A 17,692-nucleotide genomic window follows, 5' to 3' on the forward strand; every position below is an offset into this window, starting at 1 on the left:
ACATTTGAAACAGTTCCTTGGAGCTTTAAAGCATGACTCATCATCACTGCCTGGTTTGCACATTTCAGTCAATGACCCAAAAGTATGGTCTCACTCTGAAAAGGATTAAACCTTTCACTGTTTGGGGCAGAGGTGGGGGTGGGGGGAGGATGTAAAGGAAGAAACACCTGCATTTCAGACCACTCCAACCTCTCCATCTTGGGCTCTGTCCCTGGCACGCTATTGGGGAATCTGCTAGAGAAGGGAAACATTTGAGTCCATTATTTTAAAAGCAGCAGAAAATAGGCTCTAGAAAAAAAAAAAATTGTGCCTTGGCCACAGGAACTTAATGGGCCATTTTGATCTCTGCCTCCTGCCTGGCTGAGGGTGTCAGGAGCCATGCTCTCAGCTTGCAAAAAAATGTCATAATGAAGTGTTCGAGTAATGGAGAGTTAATGGAACTGGGAGCCAGGGTTATAACAAAAGGGCCTTAAAAGAGGGGTGGGGAATAATTTATTAACAGCAATATATGGAGCAAGGAGCCTGCAACATTTATGAGGAAAGAAAATGGGACCTTTCACAAGATCCAAGGTTTCCACTCTCCGTAGGCTCCGGCGACACCCATTGGTCAGATGCAGGCTCCGCCCCTTTCTCTGCGAACCCTTTTGCACTTCTTCCCAAGGAAGAGTGTGGCATCTCTGCTAACTGAGTTCTGTGGATCAAGGGTGACTGCTCTGATTCTCCCAGGGATGAAGAAGTTTCTGTTTATGACAAGGATGTTGCAGTTAATATCCTTAGAGCATGGTTCGAGGGCTTGGGGTATTCTTCTCAAAATCTGGTCTGTTAGCCAGGGCTTTGCTGGGTGTGAGAGAAAGACACAGAGTTCACACTGGCCTAAGACTGAAAAAAATGGAGTATGGGTCTTATTTTGGATTCGGTCCAAAGTATATTGGTCTTATTTTGAGGCAGATCTTGAGACGAGGAGATGAGTATAAATAGTTTATTTAGGAAATGATTCTGAGGAACTGTGGTTAGATAGTGGGAAAATGAGGGATGAGAAGGAAAATGATAAGGTTTTTTTTTTTTTTACACCTTTTTAATTTTATATTGGAATATAGCCAATGAACAATGTCATGACAGTTTCAGGTGGACAGCAAAGGGACTCAGCCATGTAAATACATGCATCCATTGATTAAAGGTGTTTATTATCCAGCTAGTTGTAATGTGGGCAGGTGTAGCTTAACTCATTTGAGCCACACTCTGGATGATATTATACAACATCCTTTCGAACTGAGGGGCAAGGGGGCTGGGGAAATTATTTATTCAATCCTTGCAGTCCTTAGTTGAGAGCTGCTGTTGGAATTTTAACTCCCTGGCATTCTTGGCTTTTTCTGCATGATGCCAAGGGTGCTCCTGTGGCCAGGGGCTGGGGGAGGGACCTTTGGGCAGAGGGTTGCAGGCTGTTTTCTGTAAAGAATTGTTAACATGTAAAGGTGACTGCCAAGGAGATGTAGATGCACTAGCCACAGCATCAGTCAAGGAGGGGTAAATACTGACTTTGTTGATTGAAAAGTTCAAACTTGCACTAGCTTCAGGCATAGATAGATCCAGGGGCTAATGAAGCAACACTTGGACTTGGTCTATAACATTTCATTACTAGTTTTTGTTTTTTCAACATCAGTTCCATTCTCAGGTGGGTTTTCCCATGTCATGGTATGCTGCCTGCCAGTTCAGTTCAGGTCAGTCGCTCAGTTGTGTCCGACTCTTTGCGACTCCATGAACCGCAGCACACCAGGCCTCCCTGTCCATCACCAACTCCCGGAGTTCACCCAAACCCACGTCCATCGAGTCGGTGATGCCATCCAACCATCTCACCCTCTGTCGTCCCCTTCTCCTCCTGCCCTCAATCTTTCCCAGCATCAGGGTCTTTTCCAATGAGTCAGCTCTTCGCATCAGGTGGCCAAAGTATTGGAGCCTGCCAGTAGCTATATGCTTTTTAAATATATATAATTTAGCCACCTCAGTGGAAAAATAAAACATTTTTTTCCCTCAGACAATTTCAGAAACAGCTCTAGAATGTGTGCATATTGGCTCAGTTCAGTTAGTTAGTTATAAAGTATTTTAACAATTAATTTAATCTACCTGGAACCCCCCCCCCACCCAAGCAGAGTCTTCACCTGCACAAAGATGCTGCAATACTGTCTTTCACTAGAATCATTTGGTTGTTAAGTGACCCCCGTTCCACCACATCAAGGAATCCTTTTTATTTTCATGGCATGTTTGTGCCGCATGATTTCAAGTGTTAGCCCTCTTCCATGTTCCTCTGGAATAACTCCTCCTCTTCTTTGTTGAGCATCTCCTTCTGAGTAGATGGCCTTCCAAACTGACTTTGTGGGGACTTCCCTGGTGGTCCAATGGCTAAGACTTCACTGCCAATGCAGGGGGGCCCTGAATTTGATCCCTGGTCAGGGAACTAGATCCCACATGCTGCAACTGAGTTCACATGCTGCAACTAAGACCTGGTGCAGTCAAATTAAAAAACAAACAAACAAATTGACCTTGTGAAGCTATTACATCAGGATGGTGGGATAACAAGTGACAGAAGATCTAACTAAAACTGTTTGTGTGCACATACCTATACATATGTTACTGACTTTCTACAGAGCCCAGAAGAGCATTTTGGGATTGTGCTCATTTAATCAATTATTATTATTGTCCATTTCTGGGAAGGGAAAAAACCACACATTTCTTCCCATCTTTTCCTGTTTTTGGCACCTCCCTACCCACTCCAGTATTCTTGCCTGAAAAAATCCCATGGACAGAGGAGCCTGGTGGGCTATAGTCCATGGGGTCACAAAGAGTTGGACACGACTGAAGCTACTTAGCATGCACTCCTTGTATGAGCTTCCCTCGTGGCTCAGTGGTAAAGAATCCACCTGCCAATGCAGGAGATGCAGGTTTGATCCCCTGGAGAAGGAAATGGCAACCTACTCCGGTATTCTTGCCTGAAAAACCCCATGGACAGAGGAGCCTGGTGGGCTACAATGTATGGGGTCACAAAGAATAGGGCATGACTTAGGGATTAAACAACAATATTTACATATATATCTACATAAATATGTTCATACGTATGTTTGTATATTTGTATTTACATATATATACAGTTCTATGTTCGTATAACTAAAACAGGAGCTAGCTGTGGTTTCTGTCTTGGCTGAATTCCCAGTTTTACATAGACTCATCTGTCATTCACTTTGCCTTCCTTCAGTTCTCTCTGTTCTCAGACGTCATCTCGCCCCATGATCACAAGATCCTCCGGTAGCTCCAGTCCCACCTCTCTCACTCTCATTCAAAGAGAAGAGTTTGTTTTGACAAAAGCTCAAACAGAAGTGCCAGAATGCACTGCTCTGGTTGTTCTGACTCAAGTCACATAACCCTTCCTGAACCAATCATGGGCCTCGGAAGAACCCGGGTGTCTGACTGGCCAGTCTTGAATCGCATATTCTCTCTTGATTTAAACATTGACTTAATCAAAATCACACAGACTGAAAGTAGGGGAGAGCTGCTTCTGGAAATAGGAAGATTAATGTCATTCATGTGTCTCCTTTGCAGCATTAATTTATTTTCTCTCTTGTGCTACACACGTTCATGATGAAATCAGCATCTAGCACACATTCGGAGAAGGCGATGGCACCCCACTCCAGTACTCTTGCCTGGAAAATCCCATGGACGGAGGAGCCTGGTAGGCTGCAGTCCATGGGGTCGCACAGAGTCGGACACGACTGAAGCGACTTAGCAGCAGCAGCAGCAGCACACGTTCACATCACTAGGCTTGTTATCACTGCCCAGGTGTCCTCTGATACATTACTTAACATGTTGCATCACAGGGTTTCCCCAGCCCTCCCGCTGTGGCTACATGTGTTCTTATTGTTTTATTCTTTTAGATATCCTTGGCGTCCAGCACAGAGGCTGGCATTTATCAAGCATGCAAGAAATCTTTGAGAGGCAAAAAAGAAAAGAGAAACACAGGAAGAAATAAAGAATTCTGAATTTGAAGTCCTGAACTCCTTCCCAAGCTAGCAGTTAGAACCGGAATGTTGTCCTGGTGAGATGCAACATAGTAACCTGTACTTTCAACTCATTAGGTCCCAAAGGGAATTCACCATCTTGTTTTCCGGACCATTACCCATTTCCTACTTCTCTACTTCACTCTCTTTGACCTCAAGACAATCTGCCAGAGGTTTGATCTGGTGGATGTAGACTTTGTTGCAGAGGCCCAATAGCCCTCTGAAATCATGTAAAATTTTATTTTGGTTTTTTAGTGGAGTATCTCTTTTCAAAAATGATTTATTTGGCTGTGCCTGGTCTTACTTGCAGCATGCAGGCTCTTCAATCTTCGTTACGGTACACGGGTTTGTTTTTCTTTTTCTTTTTTAGTTGCTGCATGCAGGATCCTTAGTTATGGCATGTAGGATCTAGTTCCCTGACCAGGGATTGAATCCAGGCCCGCTGCATAGAGGGAGCACAGCGTCTTAGCCACTGGACCACCAGCAATGTCCCCATGTAAAATTTTAGGGACGTGTTTCCATGAATTGACTAGAGGTGTGCTGCCTCCAACCCTGCACAGAAAGCAGGGTCCAGGAATTCGCATGTTTGCTATTGCTTGTGTTACCGAATACCCATGAAATGCAAAAGGGGACCATGACCTAATGAAGTTTTAACCCTGCCTCATTACTACACATCACCAGTAAAAGCAGCCCATTCTTGGCCAGGACTATTTCCAGGAGATTTAGGAAGTATTTGAGACTTCAAAAGAATGGCTGGAAATGAGGACTCCTTCAGATGGACCTCTCTGAAAGCTCAGGGCAAGATATATGGACCACAATCCCCCCATTGGAGGCACAAGATAAGTTCACTTGCGGCTGTCCCTTATAGTCCTGCTAAGACTTACTCAGTGCTGGAAAGAACAAGGATTCAGAGTCTATGGATCTGGGTTTACATCTCAACTCTGCCGCCAGGACGTGTGAGACTAATGACCTGTCTATTCTGAGCTTCAGTCTCCACATTTATAAAATCATTATTGTAAATATCTTCGAGGGTTGTGAAACTATAAGATAACATTCATAGGCAAAGCCTTTGCTTCACGGTGGACACTTGCTATTACTACTCTTATCTGTGTTGCATTTCTTATTGTGATGTCTGGTAATGTTGGAAGACAACTTGGGTGGAGGAAACCAAGAATTGTCAGCCTGATCCAATGGGACCATTTGCTCCTTGGTGGCTTAGTGTTAAAGAACGTGCCGGACAATGCAGGAGATGCAGGTTCGATCCCTGGGTTGGGAAGATCCCCTGGAGAAGGAAATGGCAACCCACTCCAGTATTCTTGCCTGGGAAATCCCATGGACAGAGGAGCCTGTGGGCTACAGTTCATGGGGTTGCAAAAGAGTCGCAGACGACTTTGTGACTAAATAACAACAAAACAATTCAAATAAGCATTATTTATGGCCTGCCCTCTGTTAAGCACTTTATATACCTTATCCCAATATTTCTAGCAACAACTCCCTGAGGTGGACCTTATTAGCCTCACGGAGGAAACAGAGGGTCAGAGGAGTTAAAAGCCTGGCCGATGTTCAACAGCTGCTGCAAAGTGACAAATCCAGGATTTGAGCCTTGTTCACATGACATCAGATGCCATGTTTGTCCCATGACACGAGCCCCAGACCCCCTGTTCTCTACACACCTTAGTTTTTAATCGGTCCTGGGGGTAGAAGGTCAGGGGTCCTGGCACCCTAATCCAATTCTTGCTCTGGTTTTCCCATGAGAGCTTTGATCACCTTGTGTGTCCGCCACATCCCAGCTCCAGTCGCTGGGAGGTCATCGTCCCCACTACCTGGGGACTCCAGGGGCCAGGAGCTGTGTGGGCTTTGCCTGTAAAGCAGTTTGATGATGTGTTAAGTGTCACTGCTTAATGAGCTGCAGGACCAAACACTCAGGGTAGAGGCGAGGGAGGTCGACACAGCCCCCAGACACATGCTCCTGCCCAAATTCAATCGTAAACGTCACAACCAGGGGCGGGTCTGGGGCCGCCTGCTCAGAGAACCCCGACTTCCGTTGCCCCAGTGGCCTCTGACTAATCCACTCCCCACTCAACAGCTTGCCCCGACTTCCTCCCCAGTCCTCCAGCCGCCCCCCCAACCCTCCAGCCCATCCTCAGGGTTGTCGCCATGGGAGGTCTCTTCTTACAACAGGGCAAAGCAATTAAGGCCAGACGGGGTGAATTAAACCAGAAAGAATGAGTTTCCTCCAGCGCCAGAGAAATATTTGGGGCCTTGCTTTGGAGGAGAAGCCAGGAGGAGAGATGGACTGTGGTTGAGTGGTGAGGATGGAGGTTGATGGGATAGGACCAGGCAACAACAGGAAGGAGAGAAGGAATATGTCTCTGGTGTGTCCTCAGTCGTGTCTGACTCTTTGTGACCCCCTGGACTACAGCCTGCCAGGCTCCTCTGTCCATGGAATTTTCCAGGCAAGAATACTGGAGTGGGCTGCCATTTCCTACCCCAGGGTATCTCTGGATAGAAGGTTAAAGTGGAAAGACAAGTTGAAGGGAGAATGGCAGAGTCATTCATACACTCATTCATTCATCCATCCACCCATTCACTCAGTCATTCATCCACCCATTCATTCATTCACTCATCCATCCATACACTCATCCATTCTTCCATTCAGGTATCAAACATTGTCCTAGATGTTTTAAATCCAAGGACAAATTGGAGACCATAATGAATTGATTAGGAACCAGGGCTTTGGAATGAACAGATATGGCAGATTCCATCATTTGTTACTGGGGTAACCCTTGGAAGAGACCCAAGCTCCCATGTCACAGTTTCAATAAAATGTGTTTGTCCTGCCACGGCTTTGGGGGAGAATTAAATAATATAATTGATACAGAATGAACATTGCTTTGCCCTTAAGTAGATGTTCAAGAAAATTAATACATCATGTATAGGGTCCTCTATGTGTGTCTGTTGAATGAAGTTTGTGCTTATGTTTCTAACTGTTTTATATACATTCATTTATATAGTTCTCAAAAATAGACGAGGAAGTCGTTACTACCATCTTCCTTTCTTTCTAAATAGAAACCGAGGCACCTAAAGGTTGTATTATCTTCCAAAATCTCACAGGTGTTAAGTAGCAGAGGTAGCATTTGAGCCCAGGGAACTTAACTCCAGAAACTGCATCTGAAGGTCAAATGACACTGCCTCCGAGCGATGCTGGAGGAAAAAAAAAGGTTATGTTATACCTTGTGTGAGATCTCTTAAAGAATTCTATTCAATGACTCCCCCTGCCCATGGCTGGGTATGGACACACACACACAAGGACACAAGCACACGCTTGTGTGTGTGCATGCTTTGGCCTCTGTTGACCTCCAGCTGCTCCTCTCCCCGTGCCCTGCAGCAGTGGCTGTTTCCTGAGAAGGGGTGGCTGGAGTTGTTGTGTGGATGCCTAAAGCAAAGGCTGCTGACCCCTGTAACCCTAATTCCATCCCACGGTGCCCTCCTCCTCCCTGCTTCCCCCTTTCCTTCCCTCCCTCCAGGGCCCGGTGCAAACATGGCATCCAATTTGTTACCTACACAGGAAGGTCAGGGCCCCGCTGGCCCCTGCACTTTTCTCAGCATGGGTCACTTGACTGTGGCTCACTTGTTTTTCTCTCTGTTCTTTGAAAGCGTCAGTGGGAGTCAGGGAGGGAGCTGGCACCAGACGGTGACCTCTGACTATAGGAAATTCATGGAAGAGGAGGCTTTTCTGGAGTCCTACCTAGGTGTCAAAGCTGTTTAGGAAAGGCTGTGCGGGAGGATTTTGATGGAAAACTTGGTGTTCACCATAGACTGCAGGACAGATGGATTGCACTGCCTATAAAGTAATTGAAGTTCACAGACAAAACGTACTTGATGTTGTGTCTCTCTGTGAGGTGTGTGTGTGCATGGTGTGTGTGCCTACCCATGTGTCTGCGTGTGCTCATGTGGGCGTTTTCCTGGCCAGAGAGTTCACAGATATCATTACAATTTCAAAAGGATTTGAGTCTCCCTAAGGGTTAAAGTCCACTGGCTTAATGTCATGGGGAGTTGAAAGGGAAAGTTCTAAAGTGATTTGGGACAATGAAGGACCCAGGGAAAAATCCCATGGACTCACAGAGTCCGGGCACCATATTAATTGATCCAGGGGCCCCAATCCAAATATCTACAGGAACCCACGGTGAATGTCAACACATGATGAGTCCAGCCAAGTGGAAGACAAGTCTTGGTGTCTGGGAGACAAACTGTAGAAAACCAGATATTAAAGAACAACAATTGTCCCCAGTGAGGGGTCACAGCTATCGCATCCATTGTTGACATACCGGAGTGTTGCCCCAACTTTGCTGGGTCTTCCAACTCTTTTGAGCAAAATCAGAAACCCAGATTTCTATCTGAAATGTCCCAAGTGAAAACATGTAAAGATATGTTACATTAGAATATTGTGAAAGCCAAACAATGTGCAGGCCTGATCTGGCCTGTGAGTGTCTAGTTTCGCACATCCAATGTTTTGTCTCCAAATCATTTTCCAGGGAGAAAACTGCAAACCAGAAAGAAGGAGTCTGTTCTTTTAAGATCCCATATAATGAAGAACCAGGACTCAAAAGCCTAGTGGACCAGTGGCTAAGACTCCAAGCTCCCAATGCAGGGGACCCAGGTTCGACCCCTGGTCAGGGAACTAAGGCCCCTACATGCTGCAACTAAGAGCTTGCACGCTGCCATAAAAAAGATCCCACATCCCACAACTAAGACTTGGTGCAGCCAAATAAATACTTAAAAAAAAAAAAATCTCAAAAAAAAAGTCAGGTCTCTTAAGTCACAACCCTTGTTTCTCCTGCTCTAACATGCTGCTTTGTTGTTGTTTCTCAGTCACTAAGTTGTGTCCTATTCTTTGTGACCCCATGGACTGCAGCATGCCAGGCTCCCCTGTCTTGCACTTTCTCCTGGAGTTTGCTCAAATTCATGTGCATTGAGTCGGTGATGCTGTCTAACATGCTGCTTAAGAAATAACTTTTCTCTATTGTTCAGCTTCTCCAAGGAGGGACAGCAGTTATTTAGGCCTAGGTAATAGACATCACCACTTCTTATTTACCCATCAGGGGATGTAGAGGAGGTCTATGGCCTGGGTGTCTTCACTTCTCCTATTTAGAATAAAGCCATTTTGCTTTATACCTTGATCCTGGGCTTGGCCATGTAATTTGCTTTAGCTAATGAAACCTTAGCAGATGTGATACGAGCCAAGTTTTGGAAAGCGCTAACTAATTTCACCTTGCTTTGCTCACCCTTGGACCTCTGCCATCACCTTGTGAACTAACGTGGCACAGTCTGCTGGAAGCATGTGAGAAACACAGGGAGGTGAACTGAGGCCATTCTAGATCAGCCAGTCCCCAGCCAACCCACAACTGACTGTATTCACAAAAGCAAGCACAACCTAAATCACTCAAACTCAGCTCACAACAGCAAGACCATCCAGCCTTCTCATAGAATCATGAGAAATGAATATATGGTTGCCATTTTAAACCACATTAAATTCATAACCCTCATTCTATAACACTCAGGTCACTTTTTATTTTGTCTCGAGTTATTGGACTACCCTGCAGATATAGGGATGTACTGGTAAATGGGCAGGTATAACTGGGTTGTTGTTGTTTAGTCACTAAGTCATGTCTGACTCTTTGTAACCCACCAGGCTCCTCTCTCCATGGGATTACCTAGGAAAGCATACAGGAGTGGGTTGCTATTTCCTTCTCCAGGGGATCTTCCTGACCTAGGGATTGAACCCATATCTCCTCCATTGGCAGGCATATTCTTTACCACTGAGTCACCTGGGAAGCCCTGTAACTGAATTACATGCAGGGTAAATCTTGCTGAAAAGATGGTCCATAATATTTCTGTAAATAGACCATATTTAATAATCCCAAGTGTAGGAGGCAGTATGGGGTAGGCTATGCTGCAATCAAAAATTCCAAATCTCAGTGGCTTAATGTAACAAGAGTTTATTTCTCTCTCACGCTTCATGTACGATGCATGTTGGCCTGGGGGTGGGGGCAGGCATTTTACTCCTTGAAATCTTTCAGAGATCCAGACTAATAGAGAGTTTACCTTGACATGTGCTTTCATGGCCACGACAGCAGTGGGAAATGAACATGGAGACTCACTTATTACGGCTCTCAGAGCTTCAAAGTGACACATATTGAGTGACAAAGTGACACGTATCCCTCTGCCTATATTTCATTGGCTGAAGAAAGTCACATGACCATGCCTAACTTCAAAAGGGGCAGAGATGTACAATTCTTCCAAGTACCTAGAAATGAGAGCATTAGAAATATTTGATGAGTAGCATAACTGGCTACTGGGCTTCCCTAGTGGCTTAGTGGTAAAGAATTCAGCTGCCAATGCAGGAGACACAGGTCCAGTCCTGGGTCGGGAAGATCCCCTGGAGGAAGAAATGGCAACCCTCTCCAGTACTCTTGCCGGGAAAATCCCATGGACAGAGGAGCCTTGTGGGCTACAGTCCATGGGGGTCACAAAATAGTTAGACATGACTTAATGACTAAACAATAACAACAAATGGCTACTGCATCAAGAGAATTCAGCAATTTAAGAGAATTTTTTTTTAAAAACAGAATATGTTGATTATCTAAGATTGGCTTGGCATTTTATTTACATTATCCTACTTAATATGCACCCTGGAAGATAAAACATGACTATGCTTGTTTTTACAAAGTGGAAAACTGAAGATTGGAAAGATTATACAAAAGCCCACAGTCACCTGGCCAGGAAATGATGGCTTTAACTTTGAAGCTGGCTGTCTCTCTCTCTACAACGGTTTTACTCTTCACCGCACTTAAAAAATGTTCAACGCTTCCTTTCAGAAACACCATATATTTTGAAAACTCCAAGAGTAAAATAGTATTAAGAAAGACAAAGATTTTTCTTAGGGAATTCAGTGTCTGGCCATTAAAATGTTCATGATCTGTCTTTTGTTGGATGACAATTTCCATATCAGGCTTTTCTTAAAGCAGGGGAATCAGAAAAAAAAAAAACCAAAAACAGTGAGCCAATATTAACACAATACACGATTTAGCTTTCTTGGGGATTAAGGGTGGTGTGTGGAAGCTTATCAACTTTCTCTAGTGAGACCCTGGTATAATCTTGCTGTCAAACAAGGCTTTTGTTTATCCCAATTTTCACTGGAGGATTTCTTTATAATTTTGAAAGTAATTTTTTGTAGTTTATCTTATTGTGTAGCAAAATTCACTCCTCTCCCTCTCCCACTGTTGTTGAACATTTCCCCCATGCTGTTGAGTTTGGGCTTGGTTACATGACGTGTTTTGGTCACCAGTGTTGGTGGGGGGTAATGATGTAAGCTGAGTCCTTAAACATGCTTGCATGAATTGGCCTGACTCTTGAGCTCTCTTAATTACCGTGAGAAGAGCATTTACTCAGGTAGTCATTGCCCTTGTATAAACACATGTGGAGCAGACAAGGAGCCATGCAGCCAAGCCAAGCCTATGCCAGCTTAACCCCAGCTGATTGCACATCCATTAGTGTAAGAAAAATGCTATTGCTCTAAGCCACTGGATTGTAGAGTTATTTGTTAGGCAGCATTACTATAGCAATAGCTGACCAATACACCATTTATCTTGCATACTGGTAGGAGATGAAAGTTGGCCACTGGAACATTACAGAGGTCATTTATTTAGTCCAATTTAATCTGGAGAGGTGGGGGTGGATCTATAGAGATGTCAAGGAGCATGATGAACTCTTGCCACAAAAGGGCATAGGACTAGGAATTGGGCATGCTTGAGTTCTGATCTCAGCTCTGACTCACGCATGCTATTTGAAATTTGGTAGGTCATTTCTATTCTCTAGGCTTTTGCTTTATTTTATGTAAAGGGGCTGCTTTTAAAGAAATACTTTTATTTATTTGTGGCTGTGCTGGGGTCTCTGTTGCTGCACATGGGCTTTCTCTAGTCGCTGTGAGCCGGGGCTACTCTTTAGTTTTGGTGCTCATGCCTGGGCTTCTCATTGCAGTGATTTCTCTTGTGCAGCACAGGCTCTAGGGCACTTGGGCTTCAGTAGTTGCAGTCCCCAGGCTCTCGAGTACAGAGCCACAACTACATGGCTTAGTTGCTCCATGGCATATGGGTTCTGCCTGGATCAGGGATGGAACCCCTGTCTCTTGCATTAGCAGGCAGATTCTTTACCACTGAGTCACCAGGGAAGCCCCAAAGGGGCTGCTTCAAATTTGAGTGGCAAATAGGTCTAAGGGGCCCCCTGAGATTTATTAGTGCTGGTTGTCTTGAGCACATTGGCAAACTGGGAGGATGGATTCTGACTTGGAACACATGTTCTGTGATTGATTATTGATGTCTGCCACGGGCACAGATTTCTGTGTGTGTGTGTGTGTGTGTGTGTGTGTGTGTCCTCCCTTGCCTACTGTATACATCTGAGAGTCTAGGAGTCTCAGAAGCCAGTCGGTTGTCCTTGTGCCCTGACAAAGATAGTCAGAGAGAAATCCGATCTCCTGTGAAAGAATAGGAGGGCCACGAGTTCACAGATTCTGTGAGGTTAGGGCGACTCTTGTAAAATTCCTTGCATTTCCTCAGCAAAGTATCTGTGGAGTCCTGCAGCTGTGATGGAGAAGCTGGCAAGCTGCTTGGCGCACACTCCCTCTTGCCCACCAAATGGTGGGGAATCTAAGCTGACAAAGGCTGGGACTATAAGAATGAAAGCTGATCAAGAGCCTTCAAAAGGGGATGAGGGGGGCTGGTTGCTTTGGTCCCTTTAAGAGCAAGTGCAAGTCCTCATAATGGGGTGAAAGGTACCACTTGGTCAAGGAAACAAAACTGTTGGTCCTGTGACCAATCTGAATTGAGCGAGAATCAAAGCAGAGGCACTCAGCCCTCCCTTTGCCCAAGCATTGTTCATTGGGAAATTTTACTGACTGCCCTGACGGGTTAGTTTTCAAAGTACTCCCTCCTTTCAAAAAATATGCTTCCACCTGGCATCAGAGCTCTTTTCACAGCTTTTGGATTAATGACCGAGCTTCATATGTTAGAGAACACAGATTCAAAGAATTAGTTCGCACACAGGATGGCTGTTGAAAAAGCAAGGGCATCGTTCTGCCAGGGTGGAAAAAAAGATCAGCCAGAAGTTTGCTTAAGGTGGAAATACTGGTTGGTCCCACTTTCCCAGAGCTCAGCTCAGCCACCTGCTTGTTCAGTGTCCTTGATGGTCTGGCCACACTGACGTCTGCCAGGTCACTGGCCTGTCACTGGGCAGGTGTTCTGTCTACCTTTTTTTTCTTTTTTTTTTTTGGTTTGTTTATTTAAATTTATTTGGCTGTGCAGGGTCTTGGTTATGGCATGTGGAATCTTTGTTGCGTCACGTGGAATCTAGTTCCCTGACCAGGGACCGAACGCAGGTCTCCTGCATTGGGAGTGCAGAGTCTTAGCCACTGGACCACCAGGGAAGTCCCAGTCTATCTTGTTTTATCTTGCAGGTCCAGATCTATTTCATGATTATGGGTGGACCCCAGGAATCATTTGTTGATGGAATGAGTGCCTGGCACAGCAGCTGTGTACAGAGACTTGTGCAGGTCAGGGAATCACATTAAACAGAAGGGAGAAATAAAAAATTCACTGTGCAGACTTTGAGGCCAAGATTGGGTTCTCAATATGATAAACATTAATTACAGTTAAAGTTTTCTGAGTGCTCACCATGTGTCTGAGGCTGTTCTAAGCTCTCCATGTAGATGGTCTCCTTTACACTCATGTCACAGCCCAGGAGCCAGCTGCTGTTGTTATCTGCCCCTTGGCATCCACATTGTCATCATACTGAGATGCTAGGAAGTTAGTGTAGAAGGTCACATAGCTTGTAAATGCCAGGGCCATAATCTAAAACCAGGAAACCAGATTCTAAAGCTGGGAGTCCCCAGAATTGGTTGGAAGGCTGATTAGAACAACGATTGCTGTATGGCAACCCTAGAGTTTCTGCTTTAGTCTCTCTGAAAAATGGGTCCTGGGAATTTGCATTTCTTATAAATTCCCAGGTGATGTTGATTCTGCTGGTTCAGGCACCACCCTTTGGGCACCAGTGATTTAGAACATTACTAAATATCCAAGGCTTAACACGATGTAAGTTTATATTTTGCTCGCACAACTGATGTGAAGGTCCCTGGTTGGTGGGTAGTTTTCCTTCAAGTAGTGGCTCAGGAATTCCGGTGTCTTCCATCTTGTAACGTTGCCTGTCCAGAGGTTCAGCTGGCAGACATGAAACCACAGCAAGGAGAAGGACTCTGAAAAGACTTGGTCTCGAAGTGACATATCGATGCATTATTTCTGCCCACATTTCATTGGCGAGAACTAGTCACATGATGGCCCCACGGGGAAGAGGTCTTCTGAGAACTGTAGTGTTTGTTCAGGGGGTGGCTTCCAAACCACAACTTTCTACTATGCTAAAGGGGACTCTAATGGAGAATATAGCAGCCTCTGCCAGAGACAACAGGGCAAACTGCTCCTATGTCTAATGATGCTGGCACCAACTATGGAGAGTTCAGATGATTGCTTTTCCAGATCAGAGAGGTGATGTGCTTTGGTTATCCTGATGAAAGCAACAGACTGCATATTTCTCACTTGTGTTTTGGCTACCACAATGCGACCGAATACCTAATATTGAAATGCATGAAAATCTGAGCAGTGTGTGTGAACTTTGTGTGTACAATTTTGGGGGCGAGAGACAGTATATAGAGGCCACTGGATTTTCAAGGGAGGTGAGGGAGACCCAATAAACATTGAGAACCACAGCTCTAAGGAAACACAGAAGTTTTCCTTGCTGCTCAGTCACATTATCTCATCACTGCCTACTTCACCTCCCTTTTTATTTTCTTAACAAATACTAGTAGCTGATATTTTCTTTAAAAAAAGATTTATTTGTCTGTCTGTGCTGGATCTTATTTCTAGCATGTGGGATCTTCAATCCTCATTCCATTGTAGCATGTGGGATCTAGTTCCCTAGATGGAATGGAACCTGGGCTCCCTGCATTGGGAGCACAGAGTCCTAGCCACTGAACCACCGGGGAAGTCCCAGTAACTGATATTTTCTTGTCTTCTTACTTGTTCCCTATCTGGTTCCCTGAGTTGTGTGTCAGCTGCATTGGCTATCCTGTTTATTGCTGTTTCTTCAGTATTGATAACAGGATCTGGTTCATTGTAAACACTCAGTAAGCAACTGACGGACAAATTTACAGAGTAGCCAATGGGAATTAAAACATTCTAGTGTTGGGGACTTCCATGGTGGTCCAGTGGTTAAGAAGCCTCCTTGCAATGCAGAGGATATGGGTTCGATCCCTGTTTGGAAAACTGAGATCCTGCCTAACTTCTGAGCCTGCACACCACAACTGGAGAATCTATGTGCCGCAATGAAGGATCCTGCAGGCTGCAACTAAGACCCGATGCAGCCAAATAAAAAATAAAGTAAGTAAATAAATATTAAAAACCATTCCAGTGTTATGCTTTCCATTGCTTGTACCCAAGATACTTTTCCCCCCACTTTTATTGAGATATAATTGACATATAATATTGTGTAAGTTGAAGGTATACAGTATGTTAATTTGATGCATTTATATATTGCAGAATGATGATCATCATTGCATGAGCTAACACATCCATCCTGTCGAATTATTACCATTTCTTTTTTTGTGGTGAGAACATTTTTAAGAGCTATTCTCTTTGCAAATCTCAAGTATATAAAGCAGTATTATTAGCTATAATCACCATGCTGTACATTAGATCCCCAGAACTTGTTAATTTTACAACTAGAAGTTTGTTGTATGAACAGTGAACAAGTCCATTGTTCAATATTTCCCCACTCCCACCACCACCCTGGTAACCACCATTCTATTCTGTTTATCTGAGCCTGACTTTTTCAGATTCCATATATAAGTGAGATAGCCCAGTATTTGTCTTTTTCTGTCTGACTTATTTCACTTAGCATAGCGTCCTCAAAGTCCATCCAAGTTGTTGCAAATGGCTCACACACACACACACACACCATATACCCTCATACTGACAAAAATAAAATACACCAAAATAACAGTGGCTGTCTCTAAGGGATGTGATTAGAGTTGATTCTAATTTTTTTCTCAGCTTGTTCTTTCAATTGCCAAAATTTTATAATAAACACTACTAGTTATGAACATATTAATTTATAGTTACCCCAAAATTATTTTCTATCAAGAAAGGTAAAGTTACCTTTATGGACTTACAGTCTACGAAGAGACAAAAAAAAAAAAACACAGTGTGTGCTGGTATAAATTAGACATTCAAAATAATCAAGAATCTTGTGACACATATCAATAATTCCTATTTATAATTTTATAAATGTCTTGACAGAGACATACAGAAACAATTTTGATTACATGACACAATTATAAATGCAGATTTTGGAAGGCTGAAATTGATCAACATTTTCTGGATTGACAATAAGCCCATAATGTAGCATAATGGATTTTTAAAATGCGGCATAAATCTGCTTAAAAAAAATAGCTAGGCAGCCCAACATCAAGACACATTAAAAAGTGCCACCAGTTCCTCCTGGGCTGTGACTTCCATGCCAGCAGCTTGCAGACTCAGCAATGCAGGAAATTACACAGTGCATGCTTTGCTGTGGTGCAGAAGGTGAGTTCATGGGATCTTGCTAAAGTACATCTCTATTCAAGTTGTCTGAGTGAGACGATTTTCTCTTCTTTAAACAAGAATGAAGGTGGAAATATTCAACCAGAATTTATCTCCCAATAGGTAGAACCATTTCATGGAAAAGGTACAAAAAGCCTGAGTTGAAGGAAGTGCCTTTTTAAGCAAAGGCAGACAGATGGAGCTGCTGATGGACAGACAGACCTTGGTTACATCAATTAGTCAGAGCTATTCATTCTCGCTATTCTAAAGCTTCGTCCCTATGGAACGTGGGGCTGCTTTTTGAGGCTAAAGCAAATAAATTGGATGGATTAGTTGCTGAATTGAAGGCTCAAGAAATAATGAAGTCAACGAAGGAGGGTTTGGGGTGCATTGTTATTTAGCTCCCCCACCCCCTACTAAAAGCCAACTTGGAATTTTATTGAGTTACTCACCACCGCTGGTCTCCTGCTCCCAGCAACTGAAAATTGATAAGAAACAAAAATAGATATAGAAATTACAACATCATTTAAAATCGTCCGTTCACGCCTACAGTGAATGTCTACGCCGCACACCTGCTGTGTTTCAGGCCCAGGTGGAGGAAACTCCATTTATGCTTCATGTGATACTCAGTTGTAAAATTCTCAAGACTTTCATTAGAAGTAGAACCCACAAGAAAAACTCAAGAACAGATAAAAGTAGGAAAAAAAAAGTTAACAGAACCAAAGGTAGTTTAAAGACTGTGCTGTTGTTTTCAGCACATTCAATTTAACTCAGTTCAGCTCGATTTAATTCAATTTATGGAAATAAAGTTGGAATAGTCCTAAAAGTTAACAAAGGCTACTCTTTAATCTAGTAGATATTTGTCAAGGAGTCCTACCAGATCAATATTTGTCTCTGCTGTTTGGAGAATTTAGGAGCAGGACCATATCTTTGGTGAATATTTTCTGACTTGAGTGGATAAAT

The 17,692-nt window shown here is 43.8% G+C and overlaps 1 long non-coding RNA gene across 1 annotated transcript in view; it reads right to left on the minus strand.

The window, feature by feature from the left end:
- LOC145525159 (uncharacterized) overlaps window positions 1–17,692 on the minus strand; it is a 480,549-nt gene that overhangs the window by 60,005 nt on the left and 402,852 nt on the right. The window contains exon 3 of the long non-coding RNA XR_014068062.1: window positions 17,182–17,207. This is a non-coding gene — a long non-coding RNA (uncharacterized LOC145525159). The remainder of the gene's footprint in view (window positions 1–17,181; window positions 17,208–17,692) is intronic.

The sequence above is a fragment of the Giraffa tippelskirchi genome, chromosome 11, assembly GCF_054371585.1.
Source record: "Giraffa tippelskirchi isolate mGirTip1 chromosome 11, T2T-mGirTip1v1.2.pri, whole genome shotgun sequence".
NCBI classification, from domain to species: domain Eukaryota; kingdom Metazoa; phylum Chordata; class Mammalia; order Artiodactyla; family Giraffidae; genus Giraffa; species Giraffa tippelskirchi.